Source organism: Camellia sinensis, chromosome 6 (genome assembly GCF_055761805.1).
Source record: "Camellia sinensis isolate YWXY chromosome 6, ASM5576180v1, whole genome shotgun sequence".
Taxonomy (NCBI): Eukaryota; Viridiplantae; Streptophyta; class Magnoliopsida; order Ericales; family Theaceae; genus Camellia; species Camellia sinensis.
In genome coordinates, this window is record NC_138966.1 from 32,395,938 (window position 1) to 32,421,993 (window position 26,056).

Below are 26,056 nucleotides of genomic sequence, written 5' to 3' on the forward strand. Positions count from 1 at the left end.
CCTCACTTCAAACGCATAACGGCGGTGCGTGTGCATGTATGTTGTTTTATTTTTTTAAAAAGTAATGTTATATAAATAATTTTTTTAAAGAAATTATAAAAAATATAAATAATAAATAAAATAGTGAATTATACTTTGCTCTCTTTATATTTGGTCACTTTTTCACTTTGACCTTTAATTTTTTTTTTTTTTTTTTGAGATGTTTTAAGGTTTTTTTATTTTTATTTTTAAATTTACTCTTAAAGCTAACTTTTATTCAAAATTAAACAGAAAAAGACACATTAACAGTTACATGGTATAAAATATCTTATTATACAAAATTTATACATCTGACACAAACTCAAATCCCGAAATAATAATATATTTTTTATGTTATGTGATAGTTATAGTGGCTTTTTCTGTCTAATTTTGAACAAAAATTAGTTTTAGGAGTAAATTGAGAAAAACCTGAAATATCAAGGGCCAAAGTGAAAAAAAAAAAACTTTAAGGGCTAAAGTAAAAAAGTGGTCAGATATAAAAGGAACAAAGTGTAATTTATTCTAAATAAAAACCTAAAATTTTTCTCTTATAACAAAATAAATATTAAAATTTTAATTTTATTAATTTAAACTTTAATTTTTTTTTATTTTCAATCTAAACCAGTTATTTATTTTGGTTAAATAAAATTGACCAAAAATAATATTTTAATTATTAAACTTAATATATAATGTACATAAACTATCTAAAATATTAAGTGTAATAACTAAAATATTATTTTCCTGTCATTTTTATTTAAAAATATATATAAATAGTTTGAATTAAAAAAAAAAAAATCAAAAGAGTATGTATGTATTTGTCTTCTTTCAAAAAATAATATCCATGACACATCTGTCTATAATTAAAGTTTATTTGTATAGTATTTTCCTTTCAATATTAAACTCTCTCTTTCTTTTCTTTTCTTTTTTTTTTTTTTTTTTTTCTGTATTTGGCTCAAATATTAACATATTTGTACTTCAAATCTGGCAAAATTCTACGTCAAATTAGAAATAAAATGCGTTTAGTGACCATCTGTGATTGGCCATTTAATTTTTTTTTTTTAAAAAAAAAAACCTAAATAAGGTCCTACCCCTTTACCTTCCTAAAAAATTAAAACGACCATTTATTATAAGAGATGTAGGCTAATTATCTCCTAAACAAAACATAAATAAAAAAAAAATTAAAAACTAATTAGAAATGAATTGTGTCACTGTGCTTGGGACACAGGAATTCCAAGGCTGGAATTATTTGATGTTGGTATATGTTTACAATTATATATATATATATATATATATATATATATTTGGGTTGAAGTACTAATAAATCTCAAATAGTAATTTTATGAACTGTTTGGTCCTCCATTTTATCTTATAGACCCACAGGTCTCATTTTAGTGTGAATTACATAAAATGGCAAGCATAAACGTGTGTGTTCTCTGTTGAGGGACAAATGTGAGTATTTCTATAATGTTGAAATTACTAAATATAACACTTAAAAAAAAAAAAAAAAAAAACTCCTTAGTGTTTCCAAATGAAACATCTAATGTAACACTCAAAAAATGTAACACTTTAAAAAATTTCTTAGTGTACTTTTCGCAAACACAACGAGGTAGCATTCAAAAAAAAAAAAAACTCACAAGTATACTTTCCTCAAACGTAATACTCCAATTAATATAACACAAAAACTCCGTAGTGTGCTTTTCTCAAACGCAACGCTCACTACAACAATTTGTACCTTCAGCGACCAAATTTGGCGACTAAAACTTTTTAGTCGCCAAAAGACAGACCTTTACCGACTAATCTGCCTTTTGGTCGCCAATAGTCAGAATTTTAGCTACTAACTATTTTTAGTAGCCATATATTAGTTATTGGCGACTAAAAAACAAATTAGTCGCTAAAATTCATGTAAATAGGCAACTAAAAAGTTTTTAGTAGGTGTTTGCCTATTTTTTTGGCTACTAATTCTAATTTTAGTTGGTGTATATAACCTTTTGGCGACCACACCAATTTTAGTCGCCAAAAGATAGGATTATTTACTAAACCATCATTGACAAAAATAATTTATTGATTCTATGGTTATTTTTTCCCGACAAAAAGAACAATTAGTAGCCAAATTAGACAATAGACATTTGTTTGCCGACTAAAAAGAGTGTAGTCACTAAAAGTAGGAAAAAAAATTAGAGGGAAGCTTTTGAATTGGCGTGCCCCCCCGTTTTGATACATATGTTTTGTATCTATTCTATGTCACAAACACAGACCACTCACCACACCAGAGGCCCACTCACCACCGATTGTCACTACCACAACGTTGCTGGCCACCGTCCGTCCCCACCATCGCACGTCGCCAGCACCGCCAACGCCGAAATCACCACCAACACTGCCACAAATCACAGGTTTGTCTCTGTCTCTCTCTGTTCGGTCCTCTCCTGGGTGTTACGATCTGGTTCTCTCTCTCTCTCTCTCTCTATGAAGCCATCTCTTGGGTTCCCCCTCCTCTCTCTCTCTCTCCCTTCCCCTATTTTCCCATTTCTCACACTTAATCTAGGGTTTATATGATTTCTTAGTTTATTTGTGTTTTGATTTCGGTTAAGGGCTTATTGGTTGAAGTGTTTGATTTATATGAAATTAGGAAATTTTTCATGTCCAAAATGGGTTTGATTTTTGTTTTATGGATTTGACAAAGAAGAATAATACCACAGCTGAATCTACTTTAAATGTTTATGTGTGTGACTTTAAAAATATTAGAAATGAGCCATTTAATGAACTAGTTCAATGTATACTGGATATTTGCTGAGAAGTTGGGTTTTCTGTTACAAGTTAAATTGGGTTGTTCTATGGGATATAGACTTGTAATCCTTCCTGGTTTGTGTCAAGAACTGTCGACTGAAATGTGGAAGCACATCTGAAGACCTGCTTCAAGTCATAAAAGCTGATTATTAATTCACTAGCCTTCCATTCCATGTTCCCCCAAAACCATTGTTGTGTTGTCAATTTTCAACCCTGATGAAGTTACAACAGGGAAATAGTTGAGCTCATCCTGTAACTGATATAGTTAAAATTAGTGGACGTGTTAGTGGCATCAAAGATGCATAATTTGCACACTAGTTAGATGAGGCGGCTTTGGAAAGGTGTATGACTAGAATTATTTTAGAAAAGTGAACAGTAAGTCTTCTCTTAATTAAACAAAGGGAAAATTTTACTTTAGCCCATGTGGTATGGCTCCGAAACACTTCCCCACCTGACATTTGAAAATAGCCAAAGACCACTCATGTGGTTTTGGAGTAAAGTGCTACCCTGTATCTGTTACATTAGCTACGAAAAGGTGTTTCTTTTGATTCTCCTTTGCAAAAATTTAACATAATTTTATAATTTAAACCAGTGAAGCAAATATTTTATCTGAATTTCCCTAATTTTTAATTTAATCACATATTAAGCTATATGTGCACTGTGCGTGTATCATATATATACATATACATCTAGGGGAGAGAGGGTGGCGGGTAGGGGGATGTGACTAAAGGTGGGGGAGGTAACTGCTGATGGAAGTCAGAGCAAAAGAATCTTGTTAGAATTGTGTTACTGTTGAGATAAAGTTGTAGTTCGAACTGAGATAAGACCACTCAAATATTCAAATCATAAATAAATAAAAGAAAAGACAAAAGAAACTATGTAAAGAACATATATTTATCCTAAATTTAAAAATTCCTCGTGGGATTTAAAGTATGGAAATTTTTTTGGTAGGTCTTTCAATTTCGATTTTATGACAATTAAGGTGTAAAGATATATATTATTGGTGATGAATTGTTATTTTTGTAATAAGAATTTCCCATGCTTATGTTTAATAATTCAAGTCATAGTGTAAATTAACCATTTAACATATTATAATTTATAACTTGGCAAGAAAAATATTTCTTACGATCTATTTATATGACAAATACATACACTCCCCTATTGTAGACGCGCCCCAAGAACTCTCCGGGCTCCGCGCTGCGAGGGCGCGAATTCTGTTTTGTTCTTTAGGTTACTACAAGTTTGGACTCGTGTCACGGTTCTGAATCTAATCTCACAAAGTACAATATGAGACCGATAAATCACCAAAGAGTTCAAATCCGGCAAATCATTTTGGTAAACTGATTTTTAATAAAGAAGTGCCAAACATGGACTGCTTTGCCAGATACAGAGTCGCCACCTAAATATTTTATTATGGGAATTTAGGAAACCCTGACTCGTGCCTAAGGCCACGTGTCGGTCATCACCAAAGTTGCATCGGCTCGGGAACTTGGGTACGAGAGGGGAAGGTCATGCAATGAGCACCCCCCGTTCGCCCGATCAAAGATCGGCCTGTACTAAGCATGATATTTTGTTTTTGAAAACACATGTGTTCTTATTCTGATTATTAACCTAGAATTACTATGTGATGCGCACAGCATACAAGTATAGATTAGATCGCCTAATTTGGAACAAAACATTGCACGCTCGTTTGTTCGAAAACGGTTTGAAATTTGCTACTCGCAAGTAGGCTAAATTGCGAATTGCAATGAATTGTTCCAATTCAAGCAATCCAACCTTCACCCACAGGCATTTAGGCAGTTATATCAAATAAGCAGTTAGCCTCATGGCAAGCATGCTTACATGGCAACATTAACACATATGTAGTATGCTAAAGCGTAAACACTCACAGTGTACTCCGAGCCAAAACAGAGAACTAGTTAGAAATCATGCATGATCCTAGTTCATGTTAAGATGGCTAATACAACACATGCAAAAATGCAACTAAAATAAGCTCGGCTATTCTAATCATGTCATGTGAATGCAACTTGATAACATGCTGTTGAACACGTATTCAAGTAAATGTATTGAAATACAATGCAATTAGTATGATGCGCCGAGCCCGGTGCATGCAATACAGATGAATGGATGCACGCATATGAGCATAAGCTATGCTAAACAAAACATGCCCTAAAACTAACCATCGTAAGCAGTTAAGTAAAAGGGAGAAAGAAATGAGGGTTGGAAGACATGCAACACACACACACACGCTTATTACAACAAGTGGCCCCCTCGACGGAGGGTTCGAATAAGGAGCTAACTAGCTAATCTAAGCTAATTAAACTAATTATTACAAAATAAAGCTAATTAACTAATCCTAGTTAACTAACTATTACAAAACGATTAAGCAGCTAAACTCATTAGCTACTTAAAGTACATAACCCAAAGCATAAACTAGCTAAGCAAATTAGCTAAGTAAATGTAATAACCCTCACCACTGCTTACCGATAAACCTTGATGACTGATAATTGAACTGATTAAAGTACTGAACTGACTGACTGAAAACTGGAATCGAATTGACTGAGTATGTGTGTTAATTTGCATTCTATCTGTTTGACTGTTTGACTATCTGTTCATGTTTAATGTTTAAACTGCTAATTGAAGGCCTTATCGGCGGCCGAACTGGGAAGTGATTAATGTTTCATGATCCTCATAATTAATGTGATTTTATGGTATATTTATCTGAAACCTGATTTGGTATGATTAAACTAGATTAAAATAAGCTAATTAAAGAGTTAGGCTTAATTGCCAAATTGCCATCCTAGTGGGTCACTTACTTAATACTTTGAGGACTCATTCTTATGCATACAAACATTTGCTCAGCCTTTTCTCTTGAGTGTATAGCCGACCATGAGAGGGAGAGAGTGAGAGAATTTGGATTTCATCTTGAATTGCTTGGAACTTGGGGAATCACTTGCTAATTGAAGTGTAGATTGCTAATTTGAGCTCCTAGTCTTGCATTGGAGACCTAAGGTAGAATAACTACTCTCTTGTTCTTAAATATTAAGTGATTCATGCATGACTCATGCTTCATTGTAGAACTAAGTCATGAATTGGTTCATTAATGGTGGATTAGAGCATAATTCATGCATGCATGTTAGTATTGTGGGATTTTGAGTTGAGTTCATGGCAAATTGTCACATGCATGTCCATAATTTTGCAATGGTCCATGTTTTCAACTTGTTTCTGGATCAATTGGCTCCTTAGAGCATCAAATTGATGCTTTGAATTGATTTGAATTCATGCATGTTTGCATGTTCTCCATGTTCATGAAAATGGTTTGAAATTGGGTTTGAATTAAACACCCTTGGGCTTTGATTTCCTAAATGGAGTTTCGAAATATGTTATTCTATGTGTTCAAAAGAGTTTTCCAGAAAATTGGCCCAAGAGGATCGAATTTTATGCATCTAAGCTTGATTTTGAACCTAGAGCTCGAATCTGGGATCTCCAGATTTCAGTCGTCCGCTCGAGCGGGGGAAGTGCCGCTCGAGTGGGAAAATCGAGCTTCCAGCATCTTGCACTGTAGAACAGTCCGCTCGCGCGGAGTATTGGGCGCTCGAGCGGAGGACTAGATGACACGCTCGAGCAGGCGTCGAGCGGGGATTTCCCCTATCCAGTACTTTTTGGTCCGCTCGAGCGGTATAGTTGACGCTCGAGCATGTACCTTTGTTGCATGTCCGCTCGAGCGGGGAAACCTGCGCTCGAGCGGGACTCTGTTTCACTAAAATTTCTGAAAATGTTTTGTAAGTGCATCTTTGTATCCTCATTTCATCCTAGGCATTCTTAGGCCTAGTTTTAGACATCTTGATGAGGATATAGATGTAGAACACACCGAGGCAAATTTAGGGATTTAATTATTACCTTTCCCAACTGTGAAACTTAGAGTGTGTTCAATCTGTTAACTGTATAGGGTTGGCATTTCGAGGAGACGCTCTAGCCTACTGTAGCCCAAAACTCTGTGAGTAACAATTGTGTAAAGATATGTTCAACTGATTTTCTTTTGGATACTGGACTGAACTGTTTACTGAACTGGCATTACTTACTGAATGAATGTATGCCCTTTATTTCTGAACTGTACTGTGGCATCCTTAGCACCTACTGCTTACTGTTACTGTTACAGAGATCTCTGTCGGTTCCCTCGTGGAGCCACTACTGTTTACTGACTGATGGCCATCATTACTGTTCAGTCTTTAAGACCTACTGTTTACTGTACTGTTATGCTAATGGATGTACCACATATGACTGTACTGATTGAACGACTGCAATACTGATTTAATGAACTGTTTTCATTACTGTAAGGACATTCATTCTAAACCCCTTTACGCTTTATGTTATTCACTGGGCTTTAGCTCACTGTTTATATATATATGTAGGTGCTCAGCCACCGGACCAAAGCTAGAGGCGTCAGGGTTATTCCAGTTTTGTCAAGCCAACCACCGTGCCTCACTGCGAGGTTCTGAGTTCGCCATGCTATGGCTTGGGGTGTCTTTTCCCCACTTGTCCTTGTTACTGTTTTGTATTACTGTATAGACTGTTATCCACTGTACTGTACTGTTATCTAGGGATTAGGTCCCTATACTGAGTGTCTGTAAATGCTTGTATAGCCTGTACTGTCGTGAATATATGAATGCATGAAAAATCTTTTTGGCATACAGACTATCACAGCTCAATGGACGTTATTTATTTACTGTATTGGCTTCCGCCGGGCCCTGAACTGTACTACTGTTAAGCAGGCCTTCGGTAATCTCAGATTACTGGCCGGTTACGGTGCTAAACCCATAGGGCCGGGTTTGGGTCGTGACAGAGTGGTATCAGAGCGATACTTAACCACGAGTCATACCGCACACACGTGTCCAAATGAGCTATAGGGTGTCCTAGAAACGTGATTAGGGCATTTCATGAACTTGAAAAGTGTGTGGCTATGTTATGACTGAATACATGTTGATGTGATAACTGTCTAAATATGCAACTGTTTACGTTACAATTGTTATAACTGTTATAACTGCTTATAGTGAAATGAACAATGCAAATGAACCTGAATCCTCATCTACCGAGGCAAGAATGGAAAGAATGGAAAGAATGATGGAACTGATAACTGCTAGACTTGAACAACAACAGAACCAACAGCCCCCACCTCCTCCTCCTCCGGTACAGCCGGAACTTAATGCGACTGTGAATGATGGGGATATCATTGCTCTCACCCATAAATTCAGCAAGATGAAACCGCCATCCTTTCAAGGAGGACTGGAACTGCTAAAGGCTGAAGCTTGGGTGCTTGAAACAGAAAAACTATTTGAAGTGTTTCCGTGCTCAGAAGCGAATAAAGTATTGTTAGCTACCTTCACCCTACAAGAAGAAGCTAGAAGGTGGTGGATGTTGATCCGCAATACAAATACTGTTATGACTTGGGCTCAGTTCAAGGAGTCCTTCTTTGAAAAGTACTTCCCACAGTGTGTCAGGGATAGGAAAGTGACTGAATTCGAACAACTGAGACAGGGTACAATGTCTGTGGCTGAATATGAAGCAAGGTTCACTGAGCTTGCCAGATATGCACCACATATGGTGGACACTAACTACAAGAAGGCCAGAAAATTTGAGGGTGGCCTTAATGTTGCAATACTTGACCGAATAAGTGTTTTGAAATTACCGACTTTTGTGGGTGTTCTCGACCGGGCATTGATGACCGAGTTGAACATTGCAGCAGTGAAACAATCTGAAACACCAACAACTGAATGGCATGGTAAAAGGCAGGGTTTCAAATTCAAGAAAGGCAAGCACAACCTGGCCAACAAGAAACAAAATACGGGGTCAACAATTAGCCCCAGCCAAGGGAGTGGGTTCATTCCACCCTGCTCTGTATGTGGCAACAAGCACAAAGGGGTTTGTCACAAAATATCCGGAGCCTGTTACAGATGTGGCAAAATGGGCCACATGGTTAGAGACTGTCCCTCCGCTCCGCAAGTTAGTAGCAAAGCTACGCCAAGCGCAGCAGCGTCAACTGTAGCACCAAAGCCTAACCCCAAAGCTACCGGGAAAGAGCCCATGAGGCAGGGCCGAGTGTTCGCCCTAGTATCGAGAGACGTGCAAAATACTGAAATCGTTGTGTCAGGTATCCTCTCTATTTGTACACAAAATGCATATGTATTGATTGATTCGGGGTCTACACATTCTTATGTATCGCATGCTTTCTCACGGAAATTGAATAGACCCTTAGAACCCATGAACTATCTGCTAGCCGTATCATCACCCGTAGGAGGATCCATGACATGTGCTTATATGTACCCTGCATGTGAAATCATTATTGGGGATGTGCATCCGTTTATTGATTTACTACCATTGAACATTGATCATTTTGATGTAATATTGGGGATGGATTGGTTACAAAAATATCATGCCACTATTGATTGTGTGACCAAACAAGTTGTTTTCCGTCCACCTGGTTTGCCTGAATTTGTGTTTAATGGGAGTGGAGTAGTACCTCCTCCGTATTTGATTTCGTCAGTGAAAGCTATTAAATTAATTAGAAAGGGGTGTAAAGGATATTTGTGTTCTGTGTTGACTGTGTCTACTGATGATAGTGTTAAAACTGATGTGAATTGTATCCCTATAGTCAGGGAATTCCCAGATGTATTTCCAGATGATCTGCCAGGGGATTTGATTGATAGGGAGATTGAATTTACCGTTGATGTGATTCCGGGTACACAGCCGATATCGAAAGCTCCTTACAGAATGGCCCCAACTGAACTGAAAGAGTTGAAAGTGCAATTGCAAGAACTGTTAGACAAGAAGTTTATCAGGTCCAGTACTTCACCGTGGGGTGCACCGGTTTTGTTTGTAAAGAAGAAAGATGGCTCGCTGAGACTGTGCATTGATTACCGCGAATTGAACAAGGTAACTGTGAAAAATAAATACCCATTGCCACGTATTGATGATTTATTTGATCAGTTACAGGGTGCACAAGTGTTTTCCAAGATTGATCTCAGATCGAGGTACCATCAACTGAAGGTTAAACCGGAAGACATTGATAAAACTGCTTTAGAACGAGGTATGGCCATTATGAATTTTTAGTTATGCCATTCGGAGTCACGAATGCCCCTGCTGCTTTTATGGACCTCATGAACAGAATTTTTAAACCATACCTTGATGATTTCATTGTCGTATTTATTGATGACATATTGATTTACTCCAAAAGTATAGAACAACATGAACATCATCTGAGACTTGCCCTGCAGACCCTAAGAGAACAGAAACTGTATGCTAAACTGTCTAAATGTGAATTTTGGCTTGACCATGTTATGTTTTTGGGGCATGTTGTTAGCAAAAATAGAATTTCTGTTGATCCGCAGAAAATTGAAGCTGTAGTGAACTGGCCTAGACCAACAAATGTGACTGAAGTCCGAAGCTTTTTGGGATTGGCTGGATATTACAGAAGATTTGTCAAAGATTTCTCCAAAATTGCTTTACCATTGACTCAAATAACTCAGAAAGGGATATCATTTGACTGGACTGACCAAAGAGAATCTGCTTTCCAGGAGTTGAAAACTCGATTAGTGACTGCGCCTGTTCTGACCTTACCTTCAGGTACGGATGGTTACACTATGTTTAGTGATGCTTCCCATAAGGGTTTGGGATGTGTTTTAATGCAGAATGGGAGAGTTATTGCTTATGCTTCCCGACAGTTGAAACCACATGAAAAGAACTACCCGACCCATGACCTGGAACTTGCTGCGGTGGTGTTCGCACTGAAATTTTGGCGTCACTATCTGTATGGGGCGACATGTGAAGTATACACCGACCACAAGAGCTTAAAATATTTCTTCACACAGAAGGAACTAAATATGAGACAGCGCAGATGGCTAGAACTGATCAAAGACTATGACCTACAGATTCTGCATCACCCGGGAAAGGCCAATACCGTTGTCGATGCACTGAGCCAAAAGTCAATTGCCAACTTAGCTTGTTTGCTCACTGGACAGAAAGAGCTGCTTGGTGACCTTGAAAAATTTGAAATTGAAGTTGTTTTGAGAGAACAAGGTGGAACGCTAGCCGCTATTTCTGCTTAACCAGCCTTGATAGAAGAAATTAAAGGGAAACAACAACAGGATGACTTCTTGAAAAAGATCATCGAAGAAAGAGAGTCTAAACCGAGACCGGGATTCAAATTTGAAAACAATGTACTGAAATTTCAAGGAAGACTATGTGTACCGAATGATACTGAACTGAAAAGAAGAGTTCTGCAAGAGGGCCACAATTCAAAATTGTCTATCCACCCGGGGAATACGAAAATGTACCAAGATCTGAAACAGAATTTCTGGTGGCCGGGAATGAAGAAAGAAATTGCCGACTTTGTGTCCAAATGTCTTCATTGCCAACAAGTCAAAGCTGAACATCAACGACCTGCCGGATTATTGCAACCCCTACCCATACCAGAGTGGAAATGGGAGCATATCACGATGGATTTTATCGTTGGGTTACCTCGCTCCAGAAAAGGTATGGATTTGATTTGGGTTATTGTTGATAGACTAACCAAATCTGCTCACTTCTTACCTGTCAAGACAATCTATAATGCGGACAAATTGGCTGTTATCTATATTGATGAAATTGTGAGACTGCATGGAGTGCCTGTGTCCATTATTTCTGACAGGGATTCGAAGTTTACATCGAGGTTTTGGCAAAGTCTACAGACTGCATTGGGTACTGAATTGAGGCTGAGTAGTGCCTATCATCCTCAGACAGATGGACAGTCAGAAAGGACCATCCAAACTCTAGAGGATTTACTGAGAATGTGTGTCCTTGATTTTCAGGGAGATTGGGAAAGTCATCTGCCATTAGTTGAATTCGCCTACAACAACAGCTACCATTTGAGTATTGGTATGGCGCCTTTTGAGGCATTGTATGGCAAAAAATGTAGATCTCCGATTTGCTGGGCAGAAGTTGGAGATGGGCCTTTGCTTGGGCCCGAGATCGTATATGAGACGACTGGAAAGATAAAACTGATACAACAAAGACTGAAAACTGCACAGAGTAGACAGAAAAGTTATGCGGATGTCAGAAGACGGGACAAAGAGTATGAAATGGGTGATCACGTTTTTGTGAAAGTGACACCAATGAAGGGCCAGACTCGTTTTGGAGTCAAAGGCAAGCTAGCGCCAAGATACGTCGGACCGTATGAGATTATTGAGAAAATCAATCCGGTGGCGTATCAAGTTGCGCTTCCTCCTCAAATGGAGCATATGCATAACGTCTTCCACATTTCTATGTTGAGAGACTACCTCCGGGATCCTTTTCATGTAATTGAGCCTACTCGGGTAGTGTTGAGTGATGACTACACTTACGAGGAACGACCTATACAGATTGTAAACAGACGGATCAAGAAACTGAGAAACAAAGAGATCCCGCTAGTGAAAGTTGACTGGCAAAACCATGGTGGTGTGTATGCCACTTGGGAAAGGGAAGATGACATGGCTAAAAGATATCCTGAACTGTTTCCACTGAACCCTGTTTTCTTCCAGAACGAAGGTAACTCGAGTTTAGAGGACTAAACTCTTTATAAGGAGGGGAGACTGTAATAACCCTCACCACTGCTTACCGATAAACCTTGATGACTGATAATTGAACTGATTAAAGTACTGAACTGACTGACTGAAAACTGGAATCGAATTGACTGAGTATGTGTGTTAATTTGCATTCTATCTGTTTGACTGTTTGACTATCTGTTCATGTTTAATGTTTAAACTGCTAATTGAAGGCCTTATCGGCGGTCGAACTGGGAAGTGATTAATGTTTCATGATCCTCATAATTAATGTGATTTTATGGTATATTTATCTGAAACCTGATTTGGTATGATTAAACTAGATTAAAATAAGCTAATTAAAGAGTTAGGCTTAATTGCCAAATTGCCATCCTAGTGGGTCACTTACTTAATACTTTGAGGACTCATTCTTATGCATACAAACATTTGCTCAGCCTTTTCTCTTGAGTGTATAGCCGACCATGAGAGGGAGAGAGTGAGAGAATTTGGATTTCATCTTGAATTGCTTGGAACTTGGGGAATCACTTGCTAATTGAAGTGTAGATTGCTAATTTGAGCTCCTAGTCTTGTATTGGAGACCTAAGGTAGAATAACTACTCTCTCGTTCTTAAATATTAAGTGATTCATGCATGACTCATGCTTCATTGTAGAACTAAGTCATGAATTGGTTCATTAATGGTGGATTAGAGCATAATTCATGCATGCATGTTAGTATTGTGGGATTTTGAGTTGAGTTCATGGCAAATTGTCACATGCATGTCCATAATTTTGCAATGGTCCATGTTTTCAACTTGTTTCTGGATCAATTGGCTCCTTAGAGCATCAAATTGATGCTTTGAATTGATTTGAATTCATGCATGTTTGCATGTTCTCCATGTTCATGAAAATGGTTTGAAATTGGGTTTGAATTAAACACCCTTGGGCTTTGATTTCCTAAATGGAGTTTCGAAATATGTTATTCTATGTGTTCAAAAGAGTTTTCTAGAAAATTGGCCCAAGAGGATCGAATTTTATGCATCTAAGCTTGATTTTGAACCTAGAGCTCGAATCTGGGATCTCCAGATTTCAGTCGTCCGCTCGAGCGGGGGAAGTGCCGCTCGAGTGGGAAAATCGAGCTTCCAGCATCTTGCACTGTAGAACAGTCCGCTCGCGCGGAGTATTGGGCGCTCGAGCGGAGGACTAGATGACACGCTCGAGCAGGCGTCGAGCGGGGATTTCCCCTATCCAGTACTTTTTGGTCCGCTCGAGCGGTATAGTTGACGCTCGAGCATGTACCTTTGTTGCATGTCCGCTCGAGCGGGGAAACCTGCGCTCGAGCGGGACTCTGTTTCACTAAAATTTCTGAAAATGTTTTGTAAGTGCATCTTTGTATCCTCATTTCATCCTAGGCATTCTTAGGCCTAGTTTTAGACATCTTGATGAGGATATAGATGTAGAACACACCGAGGCAAATTTAGGGATTTAATTATTACCTTTCCCAACTGTGAAACTTAGAGTGTGTTCAATCTGTTAACTGTATAGGGTTGGCATTTCGAGGAGACGCTCTAGCCTACTGTAGCCCAAAACTCTGTGAGTAACAATTGTGTAAAGATATGTTCAACTGATTTTCTTTTGGATACTGGACTGAACTGTTTACTGAACTGGCATTACTTACTGAATGAATGTATGCCCTTTATTTCTGAACTGTACTGTGGCATCCTTAGCACCTACTGCTTACTGTTACTGTTACAGAGATCTCTGTCGGTTCCCTCGTGGAGCCACTACTGTTTACTGACTGATGGCCATCATTACTGTTCAGTCTTTAAGACCTACTGTTTACTGTACTGTTATGCTAATGGATGTACCACATATGACTGTACTGATTGAACGACTGCAATACTGATTTAATGAACTGTTTTCATTACTGTAAGGACATTCATTCTAAACCCCTTTACGCTTTATGTTATTCACTGGGCTTTAGCTCACTGTTTATATATATATGTAGGTGCTCAGCCACCGGACCAAAGCTAGAGGCGTCAGGGTTATTCCAGTTTTGTCAAGCCAACCACCGTGCCTCACTGCGAGGTTCCGAGTTCGCCATGCTATGGCTTGGGGTGTCTTTTCCCCACTTGTCCTTGTTACTGTTTTGTATTACTGTATAGACTGTTATCCACTGTACTGTACTGTTATCTAGGGATTAGGTCCCTATACTGAGTGTCTGTAAATGCTTGTATAGCCTGTACTGTCGTGAATATATGAATGCATGAAAAATCTTTTTGGCATACAGACTATCACAGCTCAATGGACGTTATTTATTTACTGTATTGGCTTCTGCCGGGCCCTGAACTCTGTTTTACTGTACTATTGTTAAGCAGGCCTTCGGTAATCTCAGATTACTGGCCGGTTACGGTGCTAAACCCATAGGGCCGGGTTTGGGTCGTGACAGTAAAGCAGTAAAAGGGGGACCTCAGAGGGGGAAGGGTGTATGCATGCCCGATCGCCTCGTTCGGAAATCCGTTGCGATGCTCCAACTTGCCTCTGTTTGCAACTGTTCTCAGAAACTTGCACCAAGCTCCAGATAGCTTTTAACTCATCTTGGGGACCTATGGGAGGGTTGCCGACCAGTTGTTGATGTGGGAGACCACCTGCCAACCAGTTTTTGTTGTTGCAAACCAGAAAAAGTGGTCGACCAGCTAGTTTTTCGGGCTGGCCGACCAGTTGTTACTACACTTCTCCAATTTGCTACAACAGAGAGCAGGCATGGCAATGTATTTGCAAGATATGTGTGCACAACCACCCTCCCTATCAAGGGAGTGTAGTTCTCGACCCTCGAGCTACCAATCACGCATCTTGATGCATGATGGCCGAGAAGCCAAATTGCACAATTCAATATGAAATGAAAGCACAAGTAAATACATAAATGCCTAGAACTCTATGATGTGTGATCAATAGTGTCGGCGACCGAAAATTGAGGCACGTTTCATAACTTTGAGTATGAAACGTCCCTCGTTTCTCATGTTTGGACTAACACCTATTCCAAACAAAATGCAACACAAGAACATGCATGCAAACATGCAATACGACTTAAGCATGCAAACATACAATGCAACTAGCATACACAATGCAAATGGTATCATAGCATACGCAATGCAATAAACATGGCATACACGATGCAACAATACAATGTAATAGCATGGCATACTCAATGCAATGTAACCTAAGCATGCAAACAATATGGCATACTCAATGTGATGAACTACATGGCATACACAATGCTCAATGGACTTAAACCAAAATGGATAGACCTCAACCATGCCCAAATTAGTGGCCATAATGCTAGAATAAAGGCACAAAAGGGCATGGCAAACATGTACAAGTATTGGCCCATCAACTAGGCCTAAGAACACAACTCTCAAGCATGATGAAGAAGCAATAGTCATGGAAGTGCGACAACACTAAAGACTCTGAAAGCAAGTGTGAAATGATGCCAAATCATTCAAACAACACAAGTAAAGCATGCAAGAGGGCCTAAGGCACAAAGCCACTAAAGGGACTACATAAGGAGCATGCACTACATGGCACAAATGATTGAACCAAACATGGACAGAGCTTAATTAGGTCTAAACAAAGACTAAAACATGCTAAGGTAAAGGCTCAAGGACCTAGGCAAGATGGCAAACTTGCTAGGCCAAAATAAGGCAACAAATGCACAACCCTTAGAGGCACTCAAAGGGTGAATGAAGTGGGAACATGGCAATGCTATATGATCTGAAATGAAGTATTAAATGATGCCAAATCATCTAAATAGCTCAAAGATAGCATGCAAGAAGCATCAAAACACAAGGCTAACAAGGCCCATTGCATTACAGCTATGCAATACATGAAGCATATGGAAAAGGCAACCCAAAACAGTCCTAGAACATGTCAAAATGAGTCTAAAACATGTATGGAAGGAAGCCAAAACAGGCTAGCATGAAGGGCATAAAGCATGGATCATGCAAGGTAAATAAGGTGGATTACATTACACCTACTGAGACCAAGCATGGGATGACTTAACCAAAAAAAAATCAGAGTTATATCATGGCAAAATAACCCCAAATAATCACTAAAATGATAGCTCGCAAGCTTAGACATGAAGGCATACACAATGGCTCATGTTAAGGCATAAAGGGGCAAACCCTCCAACGCATTGAAAGAGCAAAAAGTGCATGACCATGAAACATGGACTGAAATTACATTATAAATGATGCCAAATCATTCAAATAGTCCAAGTAATGCATGCTAGTGAACTTGATACACAAAGCTAACAAGCTAGAATGCATTATAGCTATACAAAGCATGGCATGTATGACTAAAACAACACAAATAAGAGCTCAAGCATGCTAAAACATGGACAAAAGCTTCTTGAAGTTAAGCCAAAAACATGCTAGAATGACATGTTGAAGCATGATACACATTAGGCTAATTCAAGGAGTTGTAGTACAAGTGCCAGGAGCATGCAAGGGGTGACCAAACCAAACCCTAACAGAGGTATGACATGGCAAAACATCACCAAAAATATACTGAAATGGAGTCAACATGAGCTAGAAAGACATGCTACCTCATGAAGCATACAAGACTAGTTTATGAAATTTACACTACAAGTGTATAAGGTATGCATGAAATGACCAAACCAAGTCAAAAAAGATCTGAGGCATGCTGAAATAACCCCAAATACATGCTAAGAACAAGCCAACACAAGCTTAATAAACATGCTCAAACATGAGGCATATGAAGCAAGTATTCAAAATACAAGGAGAGGGGATGACCCTCTCCTATTTGGGACCTCAAAACACCACTTCCACCACTGAAATTCCTCTAAGTTTCAGTGGTGAGAAAGCCAAAACAAGGTGGTCCCAAAAACTCAAAAAGAAGGCACAAAAATAAGGCCAAACAAGGCCTAAGAGGGGGTAAACAACCCCCAACACAAAAGTGACTTAAACAAATATTTTAAGCATACAAAATCAGAACTTTTTGTAGTTTAGAGTTAAGCTTAAAACAATATAAAAGTGGGTCCAAAATCTTAAGGAAAACAAAGGGTTTAAAGGCTTAGAAGCTCACCCTTGATGAACACCTTCAAAACCACAACTCCAGCAGGTTTTCCTAGCTCAAACCAATCCAACAACACCAAAACCAGCTCCTAAGCACCTCAGTAACAAAAGAATGGTGTTTGAGTGTGTGTTTGTGTGTTAAAGTGTGGTAAAACTACACTTTTAAATCACAAAATGAAAAACAAGAGCAAGATAGAGATAAGTATGTACGTATATCTCTCAAGCCTCTAGAACTCAACCTGGAGGAGGGAGGAGGAGGCTTTCTCTTATAGAAAACCAAACTCAAGCTTGTTGGACAAGCTTAGGGTTCAAGGCCATCCCTCCATACACGTGTATGGAGGATGGCTTTAGTGCCTTCTAGCTATGCCAGCTGGATGAAAATATCTCCAAAAAGGTGACGAAAAGCAGCCGACCACTTGAAGTGGTTGGCCAGTTACTTGAAGTGGTCGGCCATGGTGGGAGAAGGTCTAGAGCATGAAAACAATGCAGTGGTGTGGTGGCCGATCAAAAAAGATGGCCCAAAGACTAAGGAGACCAATTGGCCGACCAGAAAATTGGCTGGTGGGAGGAAAAGTGGTATCCAAGGGGAAGAACTGGTCTCCCACCCTTGTACCACCTTCCAAACAAGGAAAACAATGTTTGTACCAAAAACAAACCAAAAAGGATGCAAGACGAAAGTTCGGGAGGCAAAGCACGTGGCCGAAAGACTCGAAAACTAGTCTACCGGCACCAAATGTGGTTTACAACCACAAAAGTGGTCTCCCAGACCACAGTGTCCCTCTAGGCAGAGGCAACAAGGTGTGGTTCAAAAACCACGCCAAACGGAGAACGTTAAGCGGTCCCGAGTCAAGGCGCGCGACCGAAGGCTCCGAAAACCGAAAACTAGTCTCCAAGAGAGAAAAGTGGTCTACGACCATGAAAAGTGGTCTACGACCACAAAGAGGTGGTCTATCAGACCTCTCCCTCCCTCCAGGGAAGATAAACAAGGTTCGGTCCACAAACCGAGCCAAAGCACAAAGAGTTCAGAGGCCCGGAGGCAAGGCTCTCAGCCAAAACTCCGAAACCTCGAAACGAGCACGACATGCACTATCACCGAGCGCTTAATCGATGATGTCTGAGTCTTAAGGTCGGTCAAAAATGGGGTGTCTACACCTAGGTCCGCACAACATTAGATACTCTTTATGTACCCCAGCTCTCCTGCCTCCAACCCTGTTTTGTGCAACTAAGGTTGGGGAGAGGGACTGTTTAGTATAAATATTGGAGCTTTGAAGCAGCCAACCAGCCATCCCTGCACGTGAATCGGGTGCTCCTGAAATCTTCTGACACCCTTTGGTGGGTGAATTTGATACTAATTGGTCAATCTGTTTCTATCTTTTTATGTTTTATGTTTTTAGGGTGTTTGGATATTTATTTACTATTAAATACTTCTTAGATTCTTAAGGTTTGTAGAAACTTCCGTTGGATATATCATGGCTTGAGGTCACAGCGAAACCATTATTTAACATTTTCTAGAGTGGCCCAATCTTATATTGTTGATCAAATATGGCCTATATGGGCACGAGAACAATGTTCATGTTAATTATCTTTGATGGTTATGAAGTTGATGATTATTGACAAAAGTGGAGCAAATAGGAAGCTCATTATGCATATAGAATCCAGTTTTTAATGATGTCATCGTGTTTCTTCACATATAGTTTGCAAGCAAAGTTGTAAAAATGATCACCTTGTCTTTATCTTAAATTAAGTTAATTTTAGTATGACTTGCGGTATATGAAAATATTGCTTGCATCCAAGTGAGTTCTAATTTCCTGAATTGTTGCTGTATTCTTTGCTGAATGTGTAATATATATACATACATACATGCTTACACATGATTTGTAACTGAGATAATAATTGCTTTTACTTTCTCTTCTCTTGCACATGCTTTGCTGAACTGGAGTTTGATATCTTTTGTTGATTTGGTAGCTTTTCTCCTTATTCGATTCACTGCTCCAAAAAGAGGTAGGCAACTCGTCTATATCTATTTCTAATACCAGCATTGATCATCATTGACTTTCCTATAATATATGATATTAAATTTTTGCTTGTGTGATGTTTTTATTATGGGTTTATGGTACAAACACTCCCTTCATTGGGGGGATGAGGGAGGTGTTATTAGTTGAGCAAACACTCACTTAGTGAGCAAATAACATGTGCATTGTTTGATTTTTAGAGCATGTTTGTTGTACATTTCCATTTATTCTAGATAATTGAATGCAGAAAATTCAAAGGAATACATGCGTCTTTCATTTTCTTCCCCTTCATATTTGCTGAATTTATCTCATTTTTATGCCAGACATCCTTGAAAATCTTTGGTGCCCATCACTAGTATATGGTGGATCTATGTCCACTTAATTTTGTGTCATTTTTCCTTATTCTTGTTTTATGGGAAGGGCTTTTCCAGTAGGCTGATGAATGTATTTAGAAGCTACAAGGGTGCCTAACCTTTGCATCTCTTGGTCACCGATACCAATAATATTCTAATTTCTGAGCAGCAACAGGGGAAAAAATATGTGGCTAGACGCAACATGCTTTTTTCATTAGAAGAAAAGTAAAAAGAAAACGTGCTTGATTTGACTGTTCTTGGTTGTTGTCTTACAGATCACTTTTTTGGTCATCATTTTTTTTTTACCCGTATTTGTTGTCCAGTCCTACGTTAATTTTATTCATATCATACTAAACTTATGCGAACTTAGATTTACATATTCACTAAACAATACTATGTCATTATTGTTAAGCATGAGGACAAGCTAAGATCAAAAACACCCTAAATTGACGGAATGTAATTCAGAGCAATAAGTAGGGAGTTAGAGCCAAAAACACCTTAAACTTAGTCAAAAAAGAGCATTTCGGGGGCAAAAAATAATAACAGCCCCCGAACCACCGTGTGAGCCACACGAACATGTTCCCCAACACAAATAGGACTTGTGAGAACTGACGAAATGTAATTCGGACCCGTACATAGGGAGTTAGAGCCGAATACACCCTAAACGTAGTAAAAAAGGAGCGTTTCGGGGGTGAAAATTCATAACAACCCCCGAACCACCGCGTGACTCACACGAACACATTCCTCATGACAAATAGGACTTGTGAAAACTGACGGAATGTAATTTAGACCCGTACGTAGGGAGTTAGAGCCGAATACGCCCTGAACATAGTCGAAAATGAGCGTTTCGGGGGGCAAAAATTCGTAACAGCCCCCGAACCACCATGTCAGTCACACGGATAGTTCTCCCATGACAAATACGACTTATGAGAACTGACGGAATGTAATTCGGACCCGTACATAGGGAGTTAGAGCCAAATATGCCCTAAACTTAGTCGAAAATGAGCGTTTCGGGGGCGAAAATTCATAACAGCCCCCGAACCACTGCGTGGCTCACACAGACATGTTCCCCATGACAAATAGGACTTGTGACAACTAACGGAATGTAATTCGGAACCGTACGTAGGGAGTTAGAGCCGAATACACCCTAAACGTAGTAAAAAATGAGCGTTTCGGGGGCAAAGATTCATAACAGCCCCCGAACCACCGTGTGGCTCACACGGACATGTTCCCCATGACAAATAAGACTTGTGACAACTGACGGAATGTAATTCGGAACCGTACGTAGGGAGTTAGAGCCGAATACACCCTAAACGTAGTAAAAAATGAGCGTTTCGAGGGCGAAAATTCATAACAGCCCCCGAACCACCGCGTGAGTCACATGAACACATTCCTCATGAAAAATACGACTTGTGAGAACTGACGGAATGTAATTCGGACACGTACGTAGGGAGTTAGAGCCGAATACGCCCTAAACTTAGTTGAAAATGAGCGTTTCGGGGGCGAAAATTCATAACAGCCCCCGAACTACCGCGTGATTCACACGGACACATTCCCTATGACAAATAGGACTTGTGAGAACTGATGGAATGTAATTTGGACCCGTAGGCTTGGAGTTTGACCTGAAAATAACACCCTAAACTTAGGGTTTGGAGCTGTGATAGTACGATTGTGAATATTAATAAGCAGTTGATTTCAATGATGTGTAGTGGTTAGAGTTGAAGGATTTAAAAGGAAAGGTTTAGGGTTGGCAAAATTTGATTTGGGGTTAGGGGAAATGATGAGGTAGATATTGTTTTGGGCCTTTAAATGTTAATTTAGTGCAGTAGAGAAGTAGAAGTATATAGTGGGTAGCACACATAGATTCACGAAGGATTGTATCCAACTATACATGGACTTTAAGAGCACCTAAGCTATTCATATTTGGAAACTAAGAATTTGATGGGCATAACCTATTTGAATTTACTAAAACTTGGACTGAAGACCTAAAAAACTGTGCTTGAGCCATCATGACCACTACAAATATTCCACCTAGTTTATAAGAATATAAGGAGTATATAAAACTAACCAATTGCCATAACCAACAACTTGTCAACCTAGAAGTAAACATAAGCTAAGAGATAATACAATGGTGTGGGCTGTGCATTGCATTTGCAATTTTCAATCATTGGCAGAGTTGTATAAAAATGTATAATTCGGACCCATAGGTTGGGAGTTTGAACCGAATACGCCCTAAACTTAGTTGAAAAATGGCGTTTCGGGGGCGAAAATTCAAAACAGCCCTCGAACGACCGTGTGGCTTGCATGGATAGCTTCGCCATAACAAATAGGACTTGTGAGAACTGACGAAACGTAATTCGGACCCGTAGGTTGAGAGTTAGAGCCGAATACGCCCTAAACTTAGTCGAAAAAAGGTATTTCGGGGGCGAAAATTCAAAACAGCCCCCGAACAACTATGTTGCTCACATGGATAGTTTCTCTATGACAAATATGACTTGTGAGAACTGACGGAATGTAATTCGGACCCGTAGGTTGGGAGTTAGAGCCAAATACGCCCTAAACATAGTCAAAAAAGGGCATTTCGGGGGCGAAAATTCAAAAAAGCCCCCGAACCGCCGTGTGGCTAACACGAACAGCTTCCCCATGCCAAATATGACTTGTTACAACTGACAGAATGTTATTCGGACCCATATGTTGGGTTTTAGAACCAAATACGCCCAAAACTTAGTCGAAAAATGGTGTTTCGGGGGCGAAAATTCAAAATAGCCCTTGAACCGCCGTGTAGCCAAAACGAAAAGCTTCCCCATGCCAAATATGACTTGTGACAACTAACGGAATGTTATTCGAACCCGTAGATTGGAATTTAGAGCCGAATACGCCCAAAACTTAGTCGAAAAAGGGCGTTTCGGGGGTGAAACTTCAAAACAGTGCTCGAACCTCCGTCTAACTCTCACGGGCAGCTTCCCCATTACAAATAGGACTTGTGAAAGTTGATGGAATGTATTGGAGATGTATAGTAATGGAAAATTATGGGGAAAATATTTAGAAACCAATATGAACTCAGTTTACGCCTTGTTTTAAACTTGCTAATTTTTTGAACGTACACACGTGTGCTATATTATATTTAAGTTTTCATACAAGCATGAAACATGCTCATGGTGTTTCTGAGGCCATGTGCGTCATGAGATATCAAGTATTCTTTCTTTGATGAACCATTTATAGGTGTCTCAACATATATTTCTACATATTTCCTTTTATGATTGAAATTTATTTTTGTTATTATTTTTATCACATGTTCTAATATCCTTTCTGAAATGGCACTGACATACATTAATAAGCAGCGATGGTTTTATATCTAATCTAATGATTCAAGTGCCTTTTGCAAACAAATAATGAGAAAATTAGTAAAAAGAATACTTTCTATTCACATTAGGCTTTGATATTGGTTTAGCCACAGAATTTGGATACATGTTGCATACAAATAGAAGATTGTTACATTAGCTTTATGTTACTAACGAAAGATTTAGTAATGATTGTTCTACATTTACAATGTTCCTTATAACAAAAGACTTTAGAAAGACTGTAGAATGACTGATAATTGATTCATCATGGAAGGTTGCTTCTCACTTATTTTTATTTGTCACTTGTTGCCAAATTCATTCATGAAGTTGGGCATTTTTGGGTCCAATTCTAAAGTCTTTTTTTTGTTTTTTTGTAGATGACTTTGTTGCGTGGACTTCTAGAGATACTTTGGTGTATGGAGAAGAAATTGTACTTTTGTATAGAAGTAATATAATACTTTTGTCGTCTCCGACTTTTGTACAGTTAACTATTACTGATACAGAAAACTTTTGGCAGCGAACAGATAATTCTATATATTGTATGGAATTATTATTTTAGTTTGGACGATAGTTGGTTTGTATGTACTTGGACAGTTAAAGTAATTTATTTTTTGTATACGGATGCAGATTGTGGAATGATTGATAGTTTATGTATCATTTTATTTATATACGTATTACAGGTTGCGTGGAATATAAACAGGTTATGGACACATTATAATATTTGCCGACTAAACGTTTTGTAGCCAAAAAAGGGGGGGGGAATAACAAACATTTGGCTACTAAAAGTTTTGTAGGCAAAAGAAAATCAAACATTTGGCTACTAAATTTTTTACAGGCAAAAGAAAAACAACCATTTGGCTACTAAATGTTTTGTAGCCAAAAGAAAATCAAACCTTTAGCTACTAAAAGTTTTGTAGCCAAAAGAAAATCAAACATTTGGCGACTAAAATATTTCGTAGCTAAAAACAAAAGTTGAAGAATAAAAATATTTTTGATGACTAAAAAATTAGTAGCAAAAAATGTGGGAGTTTAGGCTCCTAATTTTTAGTAGCCAAAAGAAATAGTATTTGCCAACTAAAATTTTAGTAGCCAAAAAAGATTAACTTTAGGTGACTAAAATTTTAATAGCCAAAACACTAGTATTTGCTTTAGGCGACTAAAAAATTTAGTAGCTAAAAATTTTTCCGCGACTAAATCATTGGCTTTTCGCGACAAAAAAATTGGTCAGCAAAAATATATTATTTAATTAATTTTCCAACCTATTGGCGACTCAATATTTAGTCAACAAATGAATACATTTGGCGACTAAATTAAGTTTAGTCACCAATTAGCTTTCTGGACTACTCTTTGGCTACTAATTTTCCGACCAAAAAATTTAGTCGCTAAAGACTATAGGCGACTAAAAAATGACTTTTGGCAACTAAAAGTTTAGTCGCCAAAAGTGAAAATTCTTGTAGTGACCCCAATGTAACATATTAAAAAACTCTTTATTGTACTGTTTCTAAACATAACACTTCAATCAATGTAACATACAAAAAAAGTTTATGTACTTTTCTGAACGTAACATTCCAATATAACATATTAAAAAAATTTTCTTAGTGTACTTTTCTCAAACGTAACAATATAACATTAAAAAAAAATCCTGTATTTTTTTTTTCCAAACGTAATGTTCCAATTAATGTAACACACAAAAATTTCTTAATGTACTTTTTTTAAACGTATCACTTTAATTTAATACTCTAATGTAACAGCAGAAAACCACACTAACAGAAATATAAGCTCCGTTTGATAAGCTTCTCAAATTATAGTTCCACCCATTGATTTGAGTGTGGTGTTTGTTTTGAGCTTTCAAATCATAGTAGATGTTTGGGAAGTTGCTATTTTAGTAGGTTATTTTAGTTTTTGGCTATTTTATGAGGCTAAATTTTTTTTGTTTGGGAAGAAAGTTAGGTTTTTTTTTTGTAGTTGAATGTGATATTTGTAAGAGAAAAAGTGAAATGATTATGGATTTGATGTGACATTTTGTCTTATTGATTATTTTAGTCTATTTTGTCTTTTAGTGCTATTTTAGCCAAAAAAGCCAAAAAAAAGTTTCTTCCCAAACACCAATTTCTCAAAACTCAATTCAAAACATAATCATTACTTTTCAAAACTCATAACCAAACACATAATTCAAAACTCTTTTCAAAACTCAATTCAAATCAATATTTTAATTTTTTAAATATTTTAAAAATATTTTAATTTTGTTAAGATTTTTAATATTTTAATATTTAAATATGTCACGATTTTTTTAATTTTTTGAATATTTTTAAATATTTTAATTTCAAAATATTATGATTTTAATTTTTTAATTTTTAAAATATTTTATAAAAATAAATTCAAACTCTATTTTATAAAAAATGTTTTTAAATATTTTAATTTTTTTGTTATGTATTTGGTTATGATTTCAGTGTAGAGTTGTGAAAGTAGTATGAAGTTATGTGTTTGGTTATGAGTTTTAAAAATAATTTCTTAATTTAGTTTTGTTTTATGTGTTTAGTTACGATTTGAGTGTAGAGTTGTTTTTAAATTTAAAATATTAAAATTTTAAATTATTTAAATTTTTTGAATATTTAAATTATTTAAATTTTTACGATTTAAATTTTTTGAATATTTATTTTAATTTTTTACTTATTAAATTTTTTAGATTATTTAAATATTTATGATTTAAATTTTTTGAATATTTATTTTGAAAAAAAATTATTTATTTTCAATTAAAAAATATATTAATGTTATTTTCTATTAATAATAATTTTTTTTAATTGAATTTTAAAAAGAGTTTGGTTATGAGTGTTGATCAGAATTTTCAATATTGTGAAAATAGAGTGTTTTGTTATGAGTTATAACAATTTGAATTAAGTTTTGAAA

General features: G+C 37.6%; 1 long non-coding RNA gene across 2 annotated transcripts; it reads left to right on the forward strand.

Moving 5' to 3' along the window:
- The first annotated feature begins 2,140 nt into the window (after positions 1-2,140).
- Positions 2,141-23,769, forward strand: LOC114281897 (uncharacterized). 2 transcript variants are annotated; one of them, XR_014332143.1, is made up of 3 exons: positions 2,141-2,408; positions 19,409-19,444; positions 23,527-23,769. It is a non-coding gene; the product is annotated as an uncharacterized LOC114281897 (long non-coding RNA). The 2 variants fall into 2 exon arrangements; XR_014332144.1 differs by lacking the exon at positions 2,141-2,408 and adding an exon at positions 2,447-5,262 and having other exon boundaries at positions 14,805-19,444.
- Positions 23,770-26,056: the final 2,287 nt, after the last annotated feature.